The following is a 16,967-nucleotide window of genomic DNA, read 5'->3' on the forward strand; positions in this document are numbered from 1 at the left end:
TACTCTACCACTCCATGCACTCTGCATAATTCGCTCAGCTCTGGCGTGTACAATGTGCGTTTCAGTTATTCATATTTTTTTTTACTTTTTTAAATAGCGCTTCTTAATCTGAAGCGTTACACCCTTCAAAGCTGACTTCAACATGTATTCATAATTCTTGTTCTTCCGTACCCGTTTCTTTTTCATATTTTCCCTTCTATACATGCGTGCCTTGAATGAGGGCGGCGAGAGGTATACGGGGTCAGAGGCCGACAGCGAACTCCCGCCCACTTTTCGTGTACTTCACGACGTGAAGTTCGTTCTAAGTATCCCCTTGGATATATGGTTTAGCGCACCGTAATGCATGCGAGTTCGTGAACCTTCCTCCCTTCCGTCCTTCTTTGCTTGTTTCCCTTTTGTTGTTGGTGAAGTCAACATCACGCTTAGCGCTAACGAGCTTGGCATGCTCTTGAGAGCCATCGAGCACGGTTAGGCGTCTTTATAAGGGTGTCAAAAGGGCGCTGAAATTGCTTCATTATAGCTATTGCTTCGTCATAACTGCATGAAGCCTTGGCCTCAAATGTCATGCACCAGAGAAAGTTGGTTTGCAAGGTGTAAACCGAGGCCAACAAAGCAGGTTTCATCCAGACTTTTTGTCGGTTGTTTTCAGCGGAAAGGCTGTTGCTTGCGTCAGACTGCAGAGAACCTTTACTTGGTTAAGACGCGGCATCAGTAAGGTAGGCTTCCTGAAGGCTCTCAAGGGTGGACCACGCTAGATTAGTTAATTTTTAAACAGGTCTAAAACTGGCCGTTTGCTTTCCGCAAGTGAACTCCATACGAAGTACAAAAACGCCCGTGTGTTGCATATGCACAGAGCGCGAGCATTGGGAAACCGACACCCGCCGCGGTGGCTCAGTGGTTAGGGCGCTCGGCTACTGATCCGGAGTTCCCGGGTTCGAACCCGACCGCGGCGGCTGCGTTCTTATGGAGGAAAAAACGCTAAGGCGCCCGTGTGCTGTGCGATGTCAGTGCACGTTAAAGATCCCCAGGTGGTCGAAATTATTCCGGAGCCCTCCACTACGGCACCCCTTTCCTCCTTTCTTCTTTCACTCACACCTTTATCCCTTACCTAACGGCGCGGTTCAGGTGTCCAACGATATATGAGACAGATGCTGCGCCATTTCCTTTCCCCAAAAACCAATTATTAATATTATTAAGCGCGCTTTAAGGAATCCCTGGTGGCCTAAATTAATCCGGAGCCCTCCACCATGGTGTCTCTCTTGGCCCATGAATTTCTATCCAAATAAAGGTAAAAAAAAGCAGAAGTATTGTTTTTCTTATTGTGATCATCATTATACGTTGCCAGGTTACGTACTCAGGAGGAAAGAGGCCACTGCCTTTCCCCTCCACTACGGCACCTCTTTCTTCCTTTCTTCTTTCACTCCCTCCTTTATCCCTTCCCTTACGGCACGTTTCAGGTGCCCAACGATATACGAGACAGATACTGCGCCATTTCCGTTCCCCCAAAACCAATTATTATTATTATTATTAATTCCTCGAAAGATTTTCTAATTGTAATTTTCTTATGGCGCTTTCTTTCTAAGTAGAGCTTGAGTAGTTTCAGAGGAAAGTTTATGCTGACTTGGGTGAACATGCTGCGGTATAAAAAAATTCTGAGGGCACTTAAGTCTGCTTACGTGCAGGAATGCGAAAGCATGGAACTTTCAGAACCCGGGCTTTTTTTACGACGGCAGTACGCGTTGTATTTTTAAATATTTCTGTAGTTATTTTGATTTAATTTTATATTTTCATTTTTAATTTCATTCATTTTATTTTGCTTTTTAGTCCGTTTTTACTTATTTTAGTCTTGATGACGTCACTTGATTGACAGGCGAGGCGGACACTTCCGGCTGACTCATGAGGCAAATAAGGCTTTCGCCTTAAAATATCCGAGCGTGCACTGAGTGATCGCAAATAATATTCTGCCATGTGAATTTTCAGATTTCGTTTCATTAATTTATGTAACTGCAATGAATAAATGAGTTACAACGCAAATATTGCAGCAAAGGTTCTCGATGTGCACGACTGCGATAGAACCTCAGTATACGGACGTCGGAGTTCACTTCGCGAAGCAGTAGAAGACGAACTGCGATATATTTTTTTTTTCGTATGACAGTTGCTGTATATATCCTACTATCGAAGTTTGCAGAGAGCGTATCAGTTCTCAAAGGGCCGATAAACGGCATACAGCACTCTTCGATTCATCATTAATGGTATATATGTGCCGTGACACGTGTGCTTACCTCCCAATGAAAGATCAGGGTTCCTTGCATGTTTCAGTGTCAGCACATCTGCTGTTGTGTGTCAGGGCGAATTCATTTGCTATGTAGCGTGAACCGTAGTACCATCATTGCCAGTATGTTTCAGGTAAAGTTATGCGCGACTGTACGCTTTGATAAACCACGGTCTTGTATTATTTTCGTACTGACTCCTGCATAATTCTATGGCCGCACCACGGCACTGCTTCGATTGGAGGGCCATAGCATGGTGCATAGGGGGCTTTGATGGTCAGCTTTGGTGTTTAGAGCGATCACAGTAAACTACGCCACTTTGTGTCACAGGTTAAACTTTGCGCTACCACGATATTGTTTCCAAATGACACAGTTCCGGCGGTCTGGGACACGTGAGCGTCCCATACAGCTTCCAAGTACAAAAATGTTATTTTAGGTTGAAATGCATATTATCCTCGTCCTCAGTAAATAGCAGAGGTCTACGTAATCTGGAATGAAACAAAGTGACGTCTTCCGACGAAACAATCGCTGGCACATCCCTGAACGGTGACGCCGGCATAGAGGAACTATTCAGGGCATTATTTCCACAAGCATACACTCTAAAGACGAATGAGCCTAAATGGGAGTAAAAAGGGAGTAAGCTGTCCTCTAGCAGCTTACTCCCTTTTAGGGGCAGGGTATTGACTGGCCAAGTTCCAGAGTATATTCCGATCTCTAAATATGTGGAATACTTACTCCTGGTAAAGGCGGTATATTCCAGTTGCAAAGCGTAGTAACTTGATGCAGTTAGCAATGGGACGATCCTTTTAAACGCTGCACCGGAGGCCCTGAGGTTTTAGCAAATAGAGGAGATGGAAACCTAGGCTAACATATTTGTAACTGCTAGAACTTCGCATGTTTTGAAGAGGGAATTTGTTTCCGTTGCCAGCCTTAAGTACTCCTTAATTTTAGTGATGGAAATCTACTCCGCGGCTTGGACAGCATATCCGGCCCCGTGAAGGGAGTGCTGTAGAGGACAGCTTTACTCCTTTCGTGTTTAAAGCGTAGCAGTGGGCGTGCCTAAATAGACGGGAATTTCTTTGCTTGCCTTGGGAAGACGCGCAAAAGTACTAAAAAAGCGTAAAATTTGCGTCTAAATTGAACGTAGAATTTATGTCAAAAGTGAACCTTTGCAGAACCCTGCCGCTCGTTTTATCTTCTCGGATTATTCATTTTTCACCAGTGTCAGAGCGTTTAAAAAACGTGCAGACCTCGATCTCTTGTCACATCGCCGTAAACTCTTACGTCTCGCACTTCTTTACCCTCACTCGTCGCTTCAGGCTGACAACTTTCAATCATCTTCAATCTTCTTTCCACGCCGCGATCCCCTCTTCAAAGCAAAACGCGTCGCATGCCGCACATTCGTTTACTTTTTAAGTCATTCATTCCACGCTTAACAGTCGACTGGAATAACCTGTCGTCTAGCACTGTCACCGAATTAAGCTTAACTACATTCCAAGAACTTATTTCCAAGAACTAATCCGCTTAATTGCTGGTATTTGATCTGTTTTCCATTTTATTATTTCATTTTTTGTTTCTTTTTTCTATTCCTGTAATAGTTTTACCTTGATGCGTATACATTCATTGCTTACAATCACAGTATTATTTATTTATTTATTTACGCTGTAGGCCCAGAACTAGGCAGAAATGTACTACCTAGATTTTTTTACTGGTCCTAGTTTCGTTTTTAATTCCTTCCTGTTAGCTTTATTTCGTTTTGTTTATTTCTGAGTTTCACCATTGTAGTGTTTAGCTATTCTTTTTCGTTTCTTTTTGTTCTTTTACTCGAACTAGTACTGTCAGCATATATTTCTCGCTTCTCTATCCCCAATTGGTTTTCTATAATCTTGTGTTAGTGCCACCCGATTATGTCCGACTCTGACACAACTATTACGATTATATTTTTTCCATTATTTATTTTAATATTATGTAGTTAATGTATTGCTCCCTCCCCTGCATGCAGTACTCTCCATCGGGAATGTTTGAGTAGCCACACACACACACACACACACACACACACCCATCGGGAATGTTTGAGTAGCCCCCCCCCCCCCACACACACACACACACACACGCACGCACGCACGCACGCACGCACGCACACACACACACACACACACACACACGCACGCACGCACGCGCACACACACACACACACACACACACACACACACACACACACACACACACACACACACACACACACACACACACACACACACACACACACACACACACACACACACACACACACACACACACACACACACACACACACACACACACACACACACACACACACACACACACACACACACACACACACACACACACACGCACACACACACACACACACACACACACACACACACACACACACACACACACACACACACACACACACACACACACAATTAGCTATTTCTTTTCTTGTACTATAAAGCATGCGTTGTGATACACGATCTAATATTCTGCAGTTTGCACAAATTTATTAGGTTGACTCTCGTCTCATGACAGTCGGCAATACAACGTCTCTATACAAAGGCCCTGCCATGGGGTCGCCTGAAAGGATCTCCGCTCGCTGTCCCCTTATCGACGCTACCTACCCCGCTGAATTCGTTGCTGGTTCTCACTACTTGAAACATGAGGGGGCATTTTGCTACCAGTGTGTAAAGTGAGAAGCTATATCTAAGGTCTGTTTCTATAATAAGCCCTTGGAAACGCGTTTCGCGCAACTCGTCGCACGTGGCGCCGCTGCCTTATACATTTCTCCCGTCAAATAAGTGGCCGCTCTCTGCCGGCCGCGTGGTCAAACTCTCGTAAGGACGTCGTGGCTTGACGAGCGTTCACTGACCCTGGCGTGCGCAGCTCGCATCGGAACAATGGCGAAACGATTTCCCGTGCCGCTCCGCGTTTGCCATTTCGGGTCGGGCAGAAAAAAACGCCCGCCTCGCAATCAATCGATTGTTGCTCCCCGCCGAGAACACTGTGATCGGTTTCCATCCACTCTTATAAGCTTCGACGCAGCGCCTGTTGTTTGCGCTGTCTCGGGTCATTGCGAGAGAAGGGCCCCGCGCGTGCAGCTCTCCATTGGGGAAGAATTCGCCAAATATGGCGCGAACGGTTAGCGGGAGTAGATTTCTTTCTTTCTTTCTTTCTTTCTTTCTTTCTTTCTTTCTTTCTTTCTTTCTTTCTTTCTTTCTTTCTTTCTTTCTTTCTTGTTTTATTTCTTTCTTTTATTTGTTGTCCCTCCTTCTTTCTTTTTCTTCCTTTCTTCTGTTCATTATTCACTTCTTTCTTTCTTTCTTCTTCCCTGTTCCATTTATTCTCTTAATTTATTTATTTATGTATTATTCATTTATTTTCCTATTTCTTCTGTTCATTATTCTCCTCTCTCACTTTTTCTTCCTTCCATTTTACACTTCTTTTCTTCATTTATTTATTTTTGTTTATCTATGTATGTATTTATTCATTTATTCCTTATTTCTTTCTTCTGTTCCCTACTCCCTTCTCTCATTTTCTCTTTCTTTCTTGTTTGGGTTACTCTACCCAGAGTTTCGTTAGAGCGAAACCATCCGAAGGCTTTCCTACGGGTGACCTTTAGGCGTGATCGTGCCGTTAGCAACAAGATGCACAGCGTGGAGCACTGGCATACATAATGGAAGTTAGCGCGTTGCGCAATCATTGTCGTGGGCGAGACTGGATTAACCAAGCGGCGAACGCTTGCATAATAACCGCGACGTCGCAATAGTTTCCTGCAGTGCTGCTGAGAAGGCGCTCGAGCGTGATGAGATCCGCTCGAGCGCTACGCCCCCCCTGAGCGGTAGAATGCAGTAACACCTCCAGTCCACAGCCGGTATTACGACAGTGACCGCTGTTACCTGCGCGCGCTGAGACAGAGTCCCAAATTTTCTCACAGTGCGGTCCCTAAGTTTCTTTAACCTACCCAGGGCTTGTAGGTGTCCGTGGCTTGTGGCAGGATCCAATAATAAAAAAAATTCTCAGTAAAAGCGACATTTTTTCTTCGGCCCCGCCGCTGTGGCTCAGTGGTTAGGGCGCTCGACTACTGATCCGGAGTTCCCGGGTTCGAACCCGACCGCGGCGGCTGCGTTTTTATGGAGGAAAAACGCTAAGGCGCCCGTGTGCTGTGCGATGTCAGTGCACGTTAAAGATCCCCAGGTGGTCGAAATTATACCGGAGCCCTCCACTACGGCACCGCTCTCTTCCTTTCTTCTTTCACTCTCTCCATTACCCTTCCCTTACGGCGCGGTTCAGGTGTCCAACGACATATGAGACAGATTCTGCGCCATTTCCTTTCCTCATAAAACCAATGATTATTATTATTATTATTATTACTTCTTCGTAATGACAGTGTTGTAATCGTCTTCCTAGCAGCTGTGTATGCAGCAACGAAAAACTGACATGCCCAGCAATTCTAGACTAAACCATATTTGAGCGGGAAACCATTTAAGAACGCAATTTTCTCACATAATGTAAGATTTCACTAAAACAATCAACATATCTGAAGATCGCCCGAAGGTAGTCTGGAATTTTTTTTTCTATTAACGTTTTTGCTATCGTCAAAAGCGTTCTGCTTTCACTCCCTCCTTTATCCCTTCCCTTACGGCGCGGCTCAGGTGTCCAACGATATATGAGACAGATACTGCGCCATTTCCTTTCCCCCCAAAATCAATTATTATTATTATTGGTGTTCTATTGGAGTCTTATCTGTTCGATACGACCTATGGAAACACTTTAAAGAAAGATTTTGTTACATATCAGAATAATGGATTGTTACCTTCAATATTACCGTAAAAGTATACAATTTTCCAATTTTCAAAATTTTTGTCCGAAATTACTGGACATGAAACGTCACTACTCCGGCTTCACGTGACTTTTTGAGCAATTGGAATACAGCACAGCCGTACCTACATGCTAACTAATGAGGATGTCCCCGCGGTCTGTGCGCCTGGGACAACCCACCATGCGGTCCATGGGAAGAATTACCGCCCGTATTGGACCATTCGGAATTCATGTTCGGATCATGTAACTACGCTTTTAAACATACGCAAGTGCCGAGTTCTCGAAACAGCTTGCAGCAAACCTCACTCAACAACGCTGTCGCAGCAGAAGCAAGTTTGAAGTCTGAGAAAGAGTATTTCACCGAAATTTCGCTTTGCTGTTTTGCGTAGCATGTCCGTAGAGAATGAAAAATGAGTTAAGGTCTGCTATACGAGACCGCTACGTTACCCCCCCCCCCCCCCCCCCACCCTACATATCGCTCGGTACAAAGCTGCTTCAGGCTTGGTGCCCAGAAAGAGTGAGTGTGACTGCTTTTGGAAGGACGCCTTCGCTGATGTATAGGTCTCCCTACTGACTGGACAGCAGGTCAATGATGCGAGGACGTATAGGGTGGTGCTAACTGATTGCTTCTGCCACCCCAAGATATTTTGCACAGAATTGGGACAGAAATTTAACGACTCACCGCTTTAACAAGGGCTGAAACCTGTTCAAAGTGAATATTTCTGTCCTTCAAAGCACGCCGATCTTAAACACATTATAGAATTTCTGTAAGCTTCATAGTAATAGCCGCCATCATAGTAGCGGTTAGAACCAGCCCGAAAAGATCGTTGTTCCATTTAAGAACAGTCAGGCCGGAATGAAACGCGAACACGCATATTTGACACTTTTAAAGCGAAAAGCTTCACTACGCTAGTCAACACCGCGCTTCGCGCGAGCCGGCGTATGTCGGAGCACGAGTGACGTCACGCACGGCACAGGTGGCCACTGCCGCGCGCTATGCGTCATCGTTTGACGTGCGCCGCAAGCGCGTGTTTGTCGCGGAGGCCAACTATACATAACCGCTTGCCAGAGAATAGGCTTGCGCACTCAACGTGGCAGGAGGAGAGAGTAATACTACCGATACAGAAGTGCTACCACGGGAGTTGGCTGAAAAGGAGCGAAGAAATGAAAGGCTGAAAGCTCAACGAGCGTCCGAGGCACCCGAACAACGAGAAGAACGTCTCGCTAAACGACGCAGCAAAGCCGAGTCTGAAACGCCAGAAGTACGACAGGCATGTCTCCCTAAACGGCGTGAAAAAGAAGCTGAACAGCGACGTTCGGCCTTGTCAGCTGAGAGTAGCCAAGATGGTGAAAGTTCGGGAATTGCTGAGCAGTTGCGAAGGAAGAATGAAAAGTCCAGAGCCAAACGAGCTATAGTGAAACACCCGAGCAACGAGAGGAGCGTCTCGCTAAACGACGACGACAAGATGCTCACCTTTTCGCTTCGAGATATCCAGGCTTAACCTTAGCTAAGCCCCAGCCAATTTTTTTCGCTTTGTAGCCGGACATTCCTTTACAATCGGTTTATGGATACGCATACTTCGGTGGACAGTTAACCCAGAAACACGAATTGTATCCTGCAGCTGAAAGTACGCAGGTAAAATATTTTGTTTTGTTCAGTGTCGTTGTTCGCGTTTCATTCTGACCTGACTCTACGTCCTGTATTCGATTCGCTGAGTAGCGGCTGGTAATCAGCATGCGTTACCATAATGGCTTTCATCACAGTTAGCAACCATGTGGAGTGGGTTTTGCGCGGGGGTGCGACTAGCTGCTCCAGTAAGGGAGTAAGCTGGCCTCTAGCGCACTCCCTTTCGTAAAAGGGAGTGTTCTGTAGGACAGCTTATTCCCTTTTTACTCCCATATAGGTGTATTCATGTTATGAGTGATGTCAGTACAATAATCTGCGCTCGACAGCTGCGTGTCTGGTTTCAACAACACTGCACGGAATTCGACGGACGACTGCGTTGCGAGCGCTGCCGGCCGCGGGGTTGTTGGGCAAGTTTTGCACGTGCCGTTTAGGACGCTCGGCCGTCGGAAGAGCGCAGACAAATGGGAAAGCAGTGAGAAGAAAGCCTGCAGTCAGTCCCTGATGGCAGTAGAGTGCAGCCACCTATACGGGGTGAAGGCTGCCGTGTAGATGCATGCGGGGAGGGAGAATGCCACGGACCATTAATGGATGCCGCAGAGAATCTCCAGTGCTGCGCCGTGTCTGTGTGGGGGGCGATGACAGAGGAGGAGTTCGCTCGTGCAAGCAGATGACCGAAAGATAATGTCTTTTCGCAGCTCCGACGGGTCGTGGGAGGCAGTAAAGACTAGCAGTGAGCAATGGTTCCAGCTATTATGATGCACAGAATGCGATAAAACGAGAGAAGGGCGACTAGCGAGAAGCCTAAGCCTAAGCACGCATGCGCAGATGACGTGTGAGATTTGCAGACCATGTTACGTTATCTTATCCTCGGCAGCAAAAGATATATATTAACGTTATATACGGGGTGTTTCTCTCTGTTAATAGCCTGTTATAATTATAAGGCCGCTTTTTTTCGGAACAGCATCGCAAGTGGTGCAGTGCATCAGAATGCAGCCATGACGTTTAACAGGCAGGCTGGCTAATATATAATAGTGAATTTTTTTCAATATTGCGCTGTTTATTTACTGAGAGGCTTGTACTCCAACTCAAGTAATCTCCATATCAGTTGTTAGATTTCATAAAATGGCGTTCCCATTCATTGCCTCTGTAGCGCAAACAATTTTTGGACCGCACGCGACCAAAACCGAAACCGCACGACCGGAAAGAGTGCTAGTCACGCCTACCGCAGGGAGCATATACAGGAATACTATATATACATATATATATATATATATATATATATATATATATATATATATATATATATATATATATATATATATATATATATATATATATATATATATATATATATATATATATATGTGCTCCCGGCAGGAGCATGCGCGCTCATAGGCATGACGAGGCTCGTTCATGTGCGGTCCCAGAATTCCTTGCGGTGCAGCGGCGACGAGAATGGCGTTTGAGAAATTCAAAAAAGCTGATATGGGCATTATTTAGGGTGGGCTACAATCCTGCCAGTAAATAAGGCGCCTAACTGTAACATTTAAAATCTTAACTGTTAAATATTAGTTAACCAGCCTTCTCGTTCGCACGTCTTAGCTGTGCTGTGATGCACCGCTGACAATGCTATGCCGAATACAGCGGTCTTCTAAATAAAAAGCCTATTTTCCGAAATTGTTAACAGCCTTCGGTGAAACACACTGGATTTTTATGAAGGTTAAAATAGCGTTGTGTGTTCTGGAGTAACTTTAACCTAAAGTTAAAATGTAACATAGAACGTATTTGTTGTGCTCTGATTGTTTATATAAAGTTTCAAATGAGACTAGATATTAACGTTAGTAATTAAACATAAATAAAACAATGACACTTGGACTATAACATATTTTTATCTTCTAAACATTTATGTAATGTTCCATACAGAACTGCAAATTAACTTTGGAAACAAGCACAGGTGTAACGGGCAATACATGCAACATATAAAGCTTCCGCCACTAACAATTCATGCTCACCATTGGTACAGTGTTCACCAGTGGAAGTCAGGAAAAACACCTTACTATCATTCCAAGCATGTTTCACTCATGTTTTTGGAACAACTTATACGATTGATAAAACGTTACTATGACTGTAATACAACGTTCCTGATTAACACAAGTTTGATTAAAACTCCGAATGTAGTCAGAGCTCCAGAGATTTTCAGTGCGCTAGCTCTCAAGCCAACATTTACGGGAAAGCCATTTTTACTCCTGGGTCTCCGGTTAACAGGTATTTGCTATACCTGCCGCGATGGGTAGTCTGTGCTTACGTCACAAGGTCACGTGACCTAGGTTGAAGGTGGGCCACCTGATTTTCCGCTCGCAACGCCGCGCACAGCGAAGACAACGCCGGATTTTCTGCAGAGCGGGAGCCGTGACGGATATGCATGCATAGAGCGACCGTAGCAAACATTGTGTCTTGTATATATACTATATGCTTCATCCAGGCCATCCAAACACACACAGCACAGAATACACTTTATATACCACTTTAATCACATAAAACTATCATGAATAACAAAGCATAACCACGATATACAATGCAAAACCAAGATAAACAATGCAAAGCAATGGCCACACAGTGCTAGCGTACTTGATTCGCATCTAGCCGAACTACGCTAGTCGACCGTCGTTTCTGTTTATTTTTTTTACATTTCAGGCAGTAATGATAAATTTCAACTAACAGAACTTTGGAACTAAACCTTTCGGCTTGTGCTAGCCATAGATTATATACACATTGCCCAAATTCTCTACTTATTAACAAAACTGTACTTGTTAACAATTCGCCGCTAACATTTTCGGGGGCACTGCTCATAAGTAGTGGACACTGCTCATGAGTAGTGTATCAGCATGAGCTCAGGATAACAACGCAGATCAGGTGAGTAGATGAATGGGCCATGCCTTATAATTGTGCTGTGTTATATGCTCTGTTGTCGCCCTTGTAGCAATCTTCACGCATAGCTGACTGAGGCTGCGGGTGCGCATGTGCGTATTATCAGATCGACTTGGTCTGGGCCTTTAAAATTGTTTTTAGCGTTATTTTAAGTTTGTTTAATCGTTATATAAAAGTCTTGAAATGTTAGAAAATCATTATATTAGCGTTTATGTGTAACGTCCCGTGAAGTTAGAAAAATAAAATTAACAACATTGTGTCAACGTTTCACTCAGAGATATAACGGTATTAGAATGTTTAGGTGCTCCCTGAGATGGGGGTTTGACGTCTTAAAACGGCACATGGACTGACATCGCCCGTGTGCTGTGCAATGTCAATGCACGTTAAAGTTCCCCAGGTAGTCGAAATTATTCCGGAGCCCTCCACTACGACATCTCTTTCTTCCTTTCTTCTTTCACTCCCTCCTTTATCCCTTCCCTTACGGCGCGGTTCAGGTGTCCAACGATATATGAGACAGATACTGCGCCATTTCCTTTAATAATAATAATAATAATAATAATAATAATAATAATAATAATAATAATAATAATAATAATAATAATAATAATAATAATTTGTTTTGGAGGAAAGGAAATGGCGCAGTATCTGTCTCGCATATCGTTGGTGACCTGAACCGCGCCGTAAGGGAAGGGAAAAGGAGGGAGTGAAAGCAGAAAGGAAGGAAGAGGTGCCGTAGTGGGGGGCTCCGGAATAATTCCGACCACCTGGGGATCTTTAACGTTCCCCCAAAACCAATAATAATGATTATAATAATAATCAGGTGTCCGCCGATATGTGAGACAGATACTGCTCCATTTCCTCCCCCCCAAAACCAATTTTCATAGCATTTTTATGAGAGACACTGTAATGAAGGGCTTAGGATTAATTTCGACCACCTGGAGTTTGTTTAGCGCACACCGAAGAGAAAAAGGGGGTTGGCTGACATCGGAGAGCAAACGCGTGTATTTTGCACTCCGCCTCCATAGAAATGCGGCTGCAGCGGCTGTCCACCAGAGTTCCCGGGTTCGAACCCGACCGCGGCGGCTGCGTTTTTATGGAGGAAAAACGCTAAGGCGCCCGTGTGCTGTGCGATGTCAGTGCACGTTAAAGATCCCCAGGTGGTCGAAATTATTCCGGAGCCCTACACTACGGCACCTCATTCTTACTTTCTTCTTTCACTCCCTCCTTTATTTCTTCCTTACGGCGCGGTTCAGGTGTCCAACGATATATGAGACAGATACTGCGCCATTTCCTTTCCCCCCAAAAAAACCAATTAATAATTATTATTATCTACCATGTAACACTCTAAGCAGGAAGGTGTAAAAATGGAGTATAAGCTCTACTCTAGCGCACTCCTTTTTACAGTCACTAAGCTTAAAGACACTAAGCCGTCACGGTCGATAGAATTCGGGCTATGAAAGGTGAGAAAAGGATGACGTAGGCTATTACTGGAAATGAAACAACACCTGCTCTGAGATCCTTGTGTAGACGGGTGCTTGCGTGCGCGTGCGCACTTCAGTTCAGTGCAGTCATGTGCTTGCGAAATTTTCACCGTCTGCCGAGATTCAGCGAGAGGTCTGGACATTACAAGAAGCAAGAAGTATACCAACAAAACCATCGAAACAAATTTGGGCGGGAAGCAGACGCCAGAGAAAAGTCGTCTCATCGCGATGCAGGACATGCTGAAACATACAGGTGAAAAATGCAGGTGTGGATCGACGCAAGTAAACGTGTTTACATATGTCGATTTGCACCTGCACGTATATGAGAAGGCGTTATTGCAATTAGCACGCTATTCCGTTCCAGCTACGCTATTCTGTTCCGCAGAGCACGCTATTCCGTTCCAATTACGCTAGTCTGTTCCAGTTGCAATAACATATTCCCCTATCGGGCATGAAGGAATATTATTTGTTCATGAGAAAGCGCACTAGCATCACAGCCGCACGTACCACACTTGCCAGTTTCAATTAGGCAACGCGTGAAAAACGTTACAAGACAATAGCATGCTCAGTTTACTTTTATCCGCACCTGCACATTGATGAAAGACCTGTTGGAGCAGGCCAAAACAGAATTCGAATCATTTAGCATCCGATAGATTATAGATAGTATTCATTTTCTTCCAATTGTGCTTTGACACGTTCCAGTTGGCTCCACTTGGTTCCAGGTTGGTCCCAGTTGTATTTTGGACCATTCCAATCAACCACTTGGTTTCAGGTTGGTCCCAGTTGTATTTTGGACCATTCCAATCAACCACTTGGTTCCAGGTTGGTCCCAACTGTATTTTGGACCATTCCAATCAACCTATTGGTTCCAGGTTGGTCCCAATTGTATTTTGGACCATTCCAATCAGCCACTTAGTTTCAGGTTGGTCGCAATTGTATTTTAGACCATTCCAATCAGCCACTTGGTTTCAGGTTGGTCCCAGTTGTATTTTGGACCATTCCAATCAGCCACTTGGTTTCATGTTGGTCCCAGTTGTATTTTGGACCATTCCAATCAGCCACTTGGTTTCAGGTTGGTCCCAGTTGTATTTTGGACCATTCCAATCAGCCACTTGGTTTCAGGTTGGTCCCAATTGTATTTTGGACCATTCCAATCAACCACTTGGTTTCAGGTTGGTCCCAATTGTATTTTGGACCATTCCAGTCAACCACTTGGTTTCAGGTTGGTCCCAATTGTATTTTGGACCATTCCAATCAGCCTCTTGGTTTCAGGTTGGTCCCAATTGTATTTTGGACCATTCCAATCAGCCTCTTGGTTTCAGGTTGGTCCCAATTGTATTTTGGACCATTCCAATCAGCCACTTGGTTTCAGGTTGGTCCCATTTGTATTTTGGACCATTCCAATCAGCCACTTGGTTTCAGGTTGGTCCCAGTTGTATTTTGGACCATTCCAATCAGCCACTTGGTTTCAGGTTGGTCCCAATTGTATTTTGGACCATTCCAATCAGCCACTTGGTTACAGGTTGGTCCCAGTTGTATTTTGGACCATTCCAATCAGCCTCTTGGTTTCAGGTTGGTCCCAATTGTATTTTGGACCATTCCAATCAGCCACTTGGTTTCAGGTTGGTCCCAGTTGTATTTTGAACCATTCCAATCAGCCACTTGGTTTCAGGTTGGTCCCAATTGTATTTTGGACAATTCCAATCAGCCACTTGGTTTCAGGTTGGTCCCAGTTGTGTTTTGGACCATTCCAATCAGTCTGTTTTTAACTGGGGAAGTGAACAAAAGTGCACCGTATGTACCTCCTCGATCCTTTCGCCTAGCCTTCAATGCGGTCGGAATACGCGCACAATCCGCCTCCGCAAAGCCGCGCGCAAGGCCGTGGCACGTGCCTTAACCGCTTCTGGCCAGTTCGATGTGGCGACCAACCGCGCGTGTACATGTAGCGGTTGCTGCTATTTCTGTACGCGCGCTGCTCCCGTTGGCGGTCCGGCGCGGTGTCCCTTTCGCGGTTCCCATTACTATTATTATTCTGAGCACTGCCGCGCGCGCCCCTGCACGTATTCCGCGTACACGTTAGACTCATACACACTCTGCTCATGCGCGCGCGTACCGCCGCCAACACCACCCAAAAACGCCTCGAGCACACACACGCACCAACCATGGTCTAGACGGCATGCTGTTCGTGACGGCTGAATTATTTCCCGCGACAACGGAGCAAGGAGTGTGGGACGACGGCAGACCTCAACGTTGTGGTTTTTCTTCACTGTTTTTTTACTCTGTCTTGGCTTTGTCTTCTGTGCGCACTTTCTACATCGCTCAGCTTTTACTTGCGTCTGCCCCCCCCCCCCCCCCCACACACACACACACACAGTTTTTCCCCGCTGTTGCCTGGGCATTTTCATTTTTCTTATCTTGCTCGCGCACTGCGTGCGAATGGGGGGAAAAGCTTGTTTGCGGAGTCGCGTGCTATCATGCACTCAAAGAGCCTCTTTTTGTTTTCTTTGTTATGCAGCCGGGATTTCCCTGGTCGTCGGTGGAATAGTACAGAAAACAGTCCCGATCGCGACCTTGCTGCATGCGTCGCGCGTAAAGGTAGGTTAAAAGGGTAAGAGTAAAACAAAAATGAAACGGCGAGGCCGAGATGGAGGCGGACAGCGAATTTGTTTCCCTCAACGAGCCAAGTATATACGTGTCGCAGATTTGTTCTCGATGTACAACCCGCTGCCTCTTCGGGATATATTTTCCCTCGGAGCGCGTGCGACAGATAGTTGTGCAGATTTTCGCACCGTATGTATGGCTGGTACGTGGCATCGTGAATGACTGCCATGATGGAGGAGCTGCCACGAGCTGCTGCCACGGTTCAAGTGGCGATAAGGGGGTTAGATAAAAGCTTTTTTGTCTTGCTCCTGCATGCATGTTTTGAAAACATGGTGACTATGCTGAATTGAAAGCAAGACGTTTATATACAGTCGAACCTCGTTATAACGAAGTTGAAGGGGCCCAGCGATTACTTCGTTATAGCCGTAACTTCGTTATAGCCCGCGTTGGCCGAGCTTCCAAGGGGCATTGCCATCCCTTCGTTGTATCCATTATTTCGTGATAAACTTTCGTTATAACGAGGCTCGACTGTTGTTTATCTCGTCTCGAAATAATGTCGCAGTTTTTCGTTGTGCTGTTGCATAGCTCGGCAGCATGACGGTCATGCATGCATGGTGACGCCAATGCACGACAGGTAGATATGTTGCCTTGCAGTAATATACGAAGCTGCTTTTCGCTCTGCTCATACATGGCTAGACAGCATAGCGGCTATGGTGACGTCAGTACAAGACATATCCATGTGTCTCCCTTATGTTATTAACGCTAACTCAGGGACTCTCTGCTACAACTTTACCAGCACAATAATTTCGCAATCTTATCTGTTTCGAGATACTTACAAAGCACTGTCGGTCATTATCAAAATGTAAAAACAGATTTTCCTACGTTTTCTTCCGCCTCTCCCTCTCCTAAAGTTTCTGTACTAATAGCAGCTTTAATTTGGATTTTGATGTACTTGGTATATTTCCTCACCTTCGAGCGGTTTAACGTTCACCGAGTTTGGCGCGATATCTGCAGCCACCTCCTGGTCATCGGCTGGATGAAATCAAGTCGCCACTTATAGAGGTCACATGAAAAATTGCTATCGGTTACATGACCCATAAAATCCCTTACACACGACAAAGAATCCCTTAATAGACGATGCTGAAAGTCGCTACATTACGGGGGCACCCCTTCAATCGCGTTTCGATGGAGGCAAAAGGAGCCCGTGTGCTGTGCGAT

Source organism: Amblyomma americanum, chromosome 7 (assembly GCF_052857255.1).
Source record: "Amblyomma americanum isolate KBUSLIRL-KWMA chromosome 7, ASM5285725v1, whole genome shotgun sequence".
Taxonomy (NCBI): Eukaryota; Metazoa; Arthropoda; class Arachnida; order Ixodida; family Ixodidae; genus Amblyomma; species Amblyomma americanum.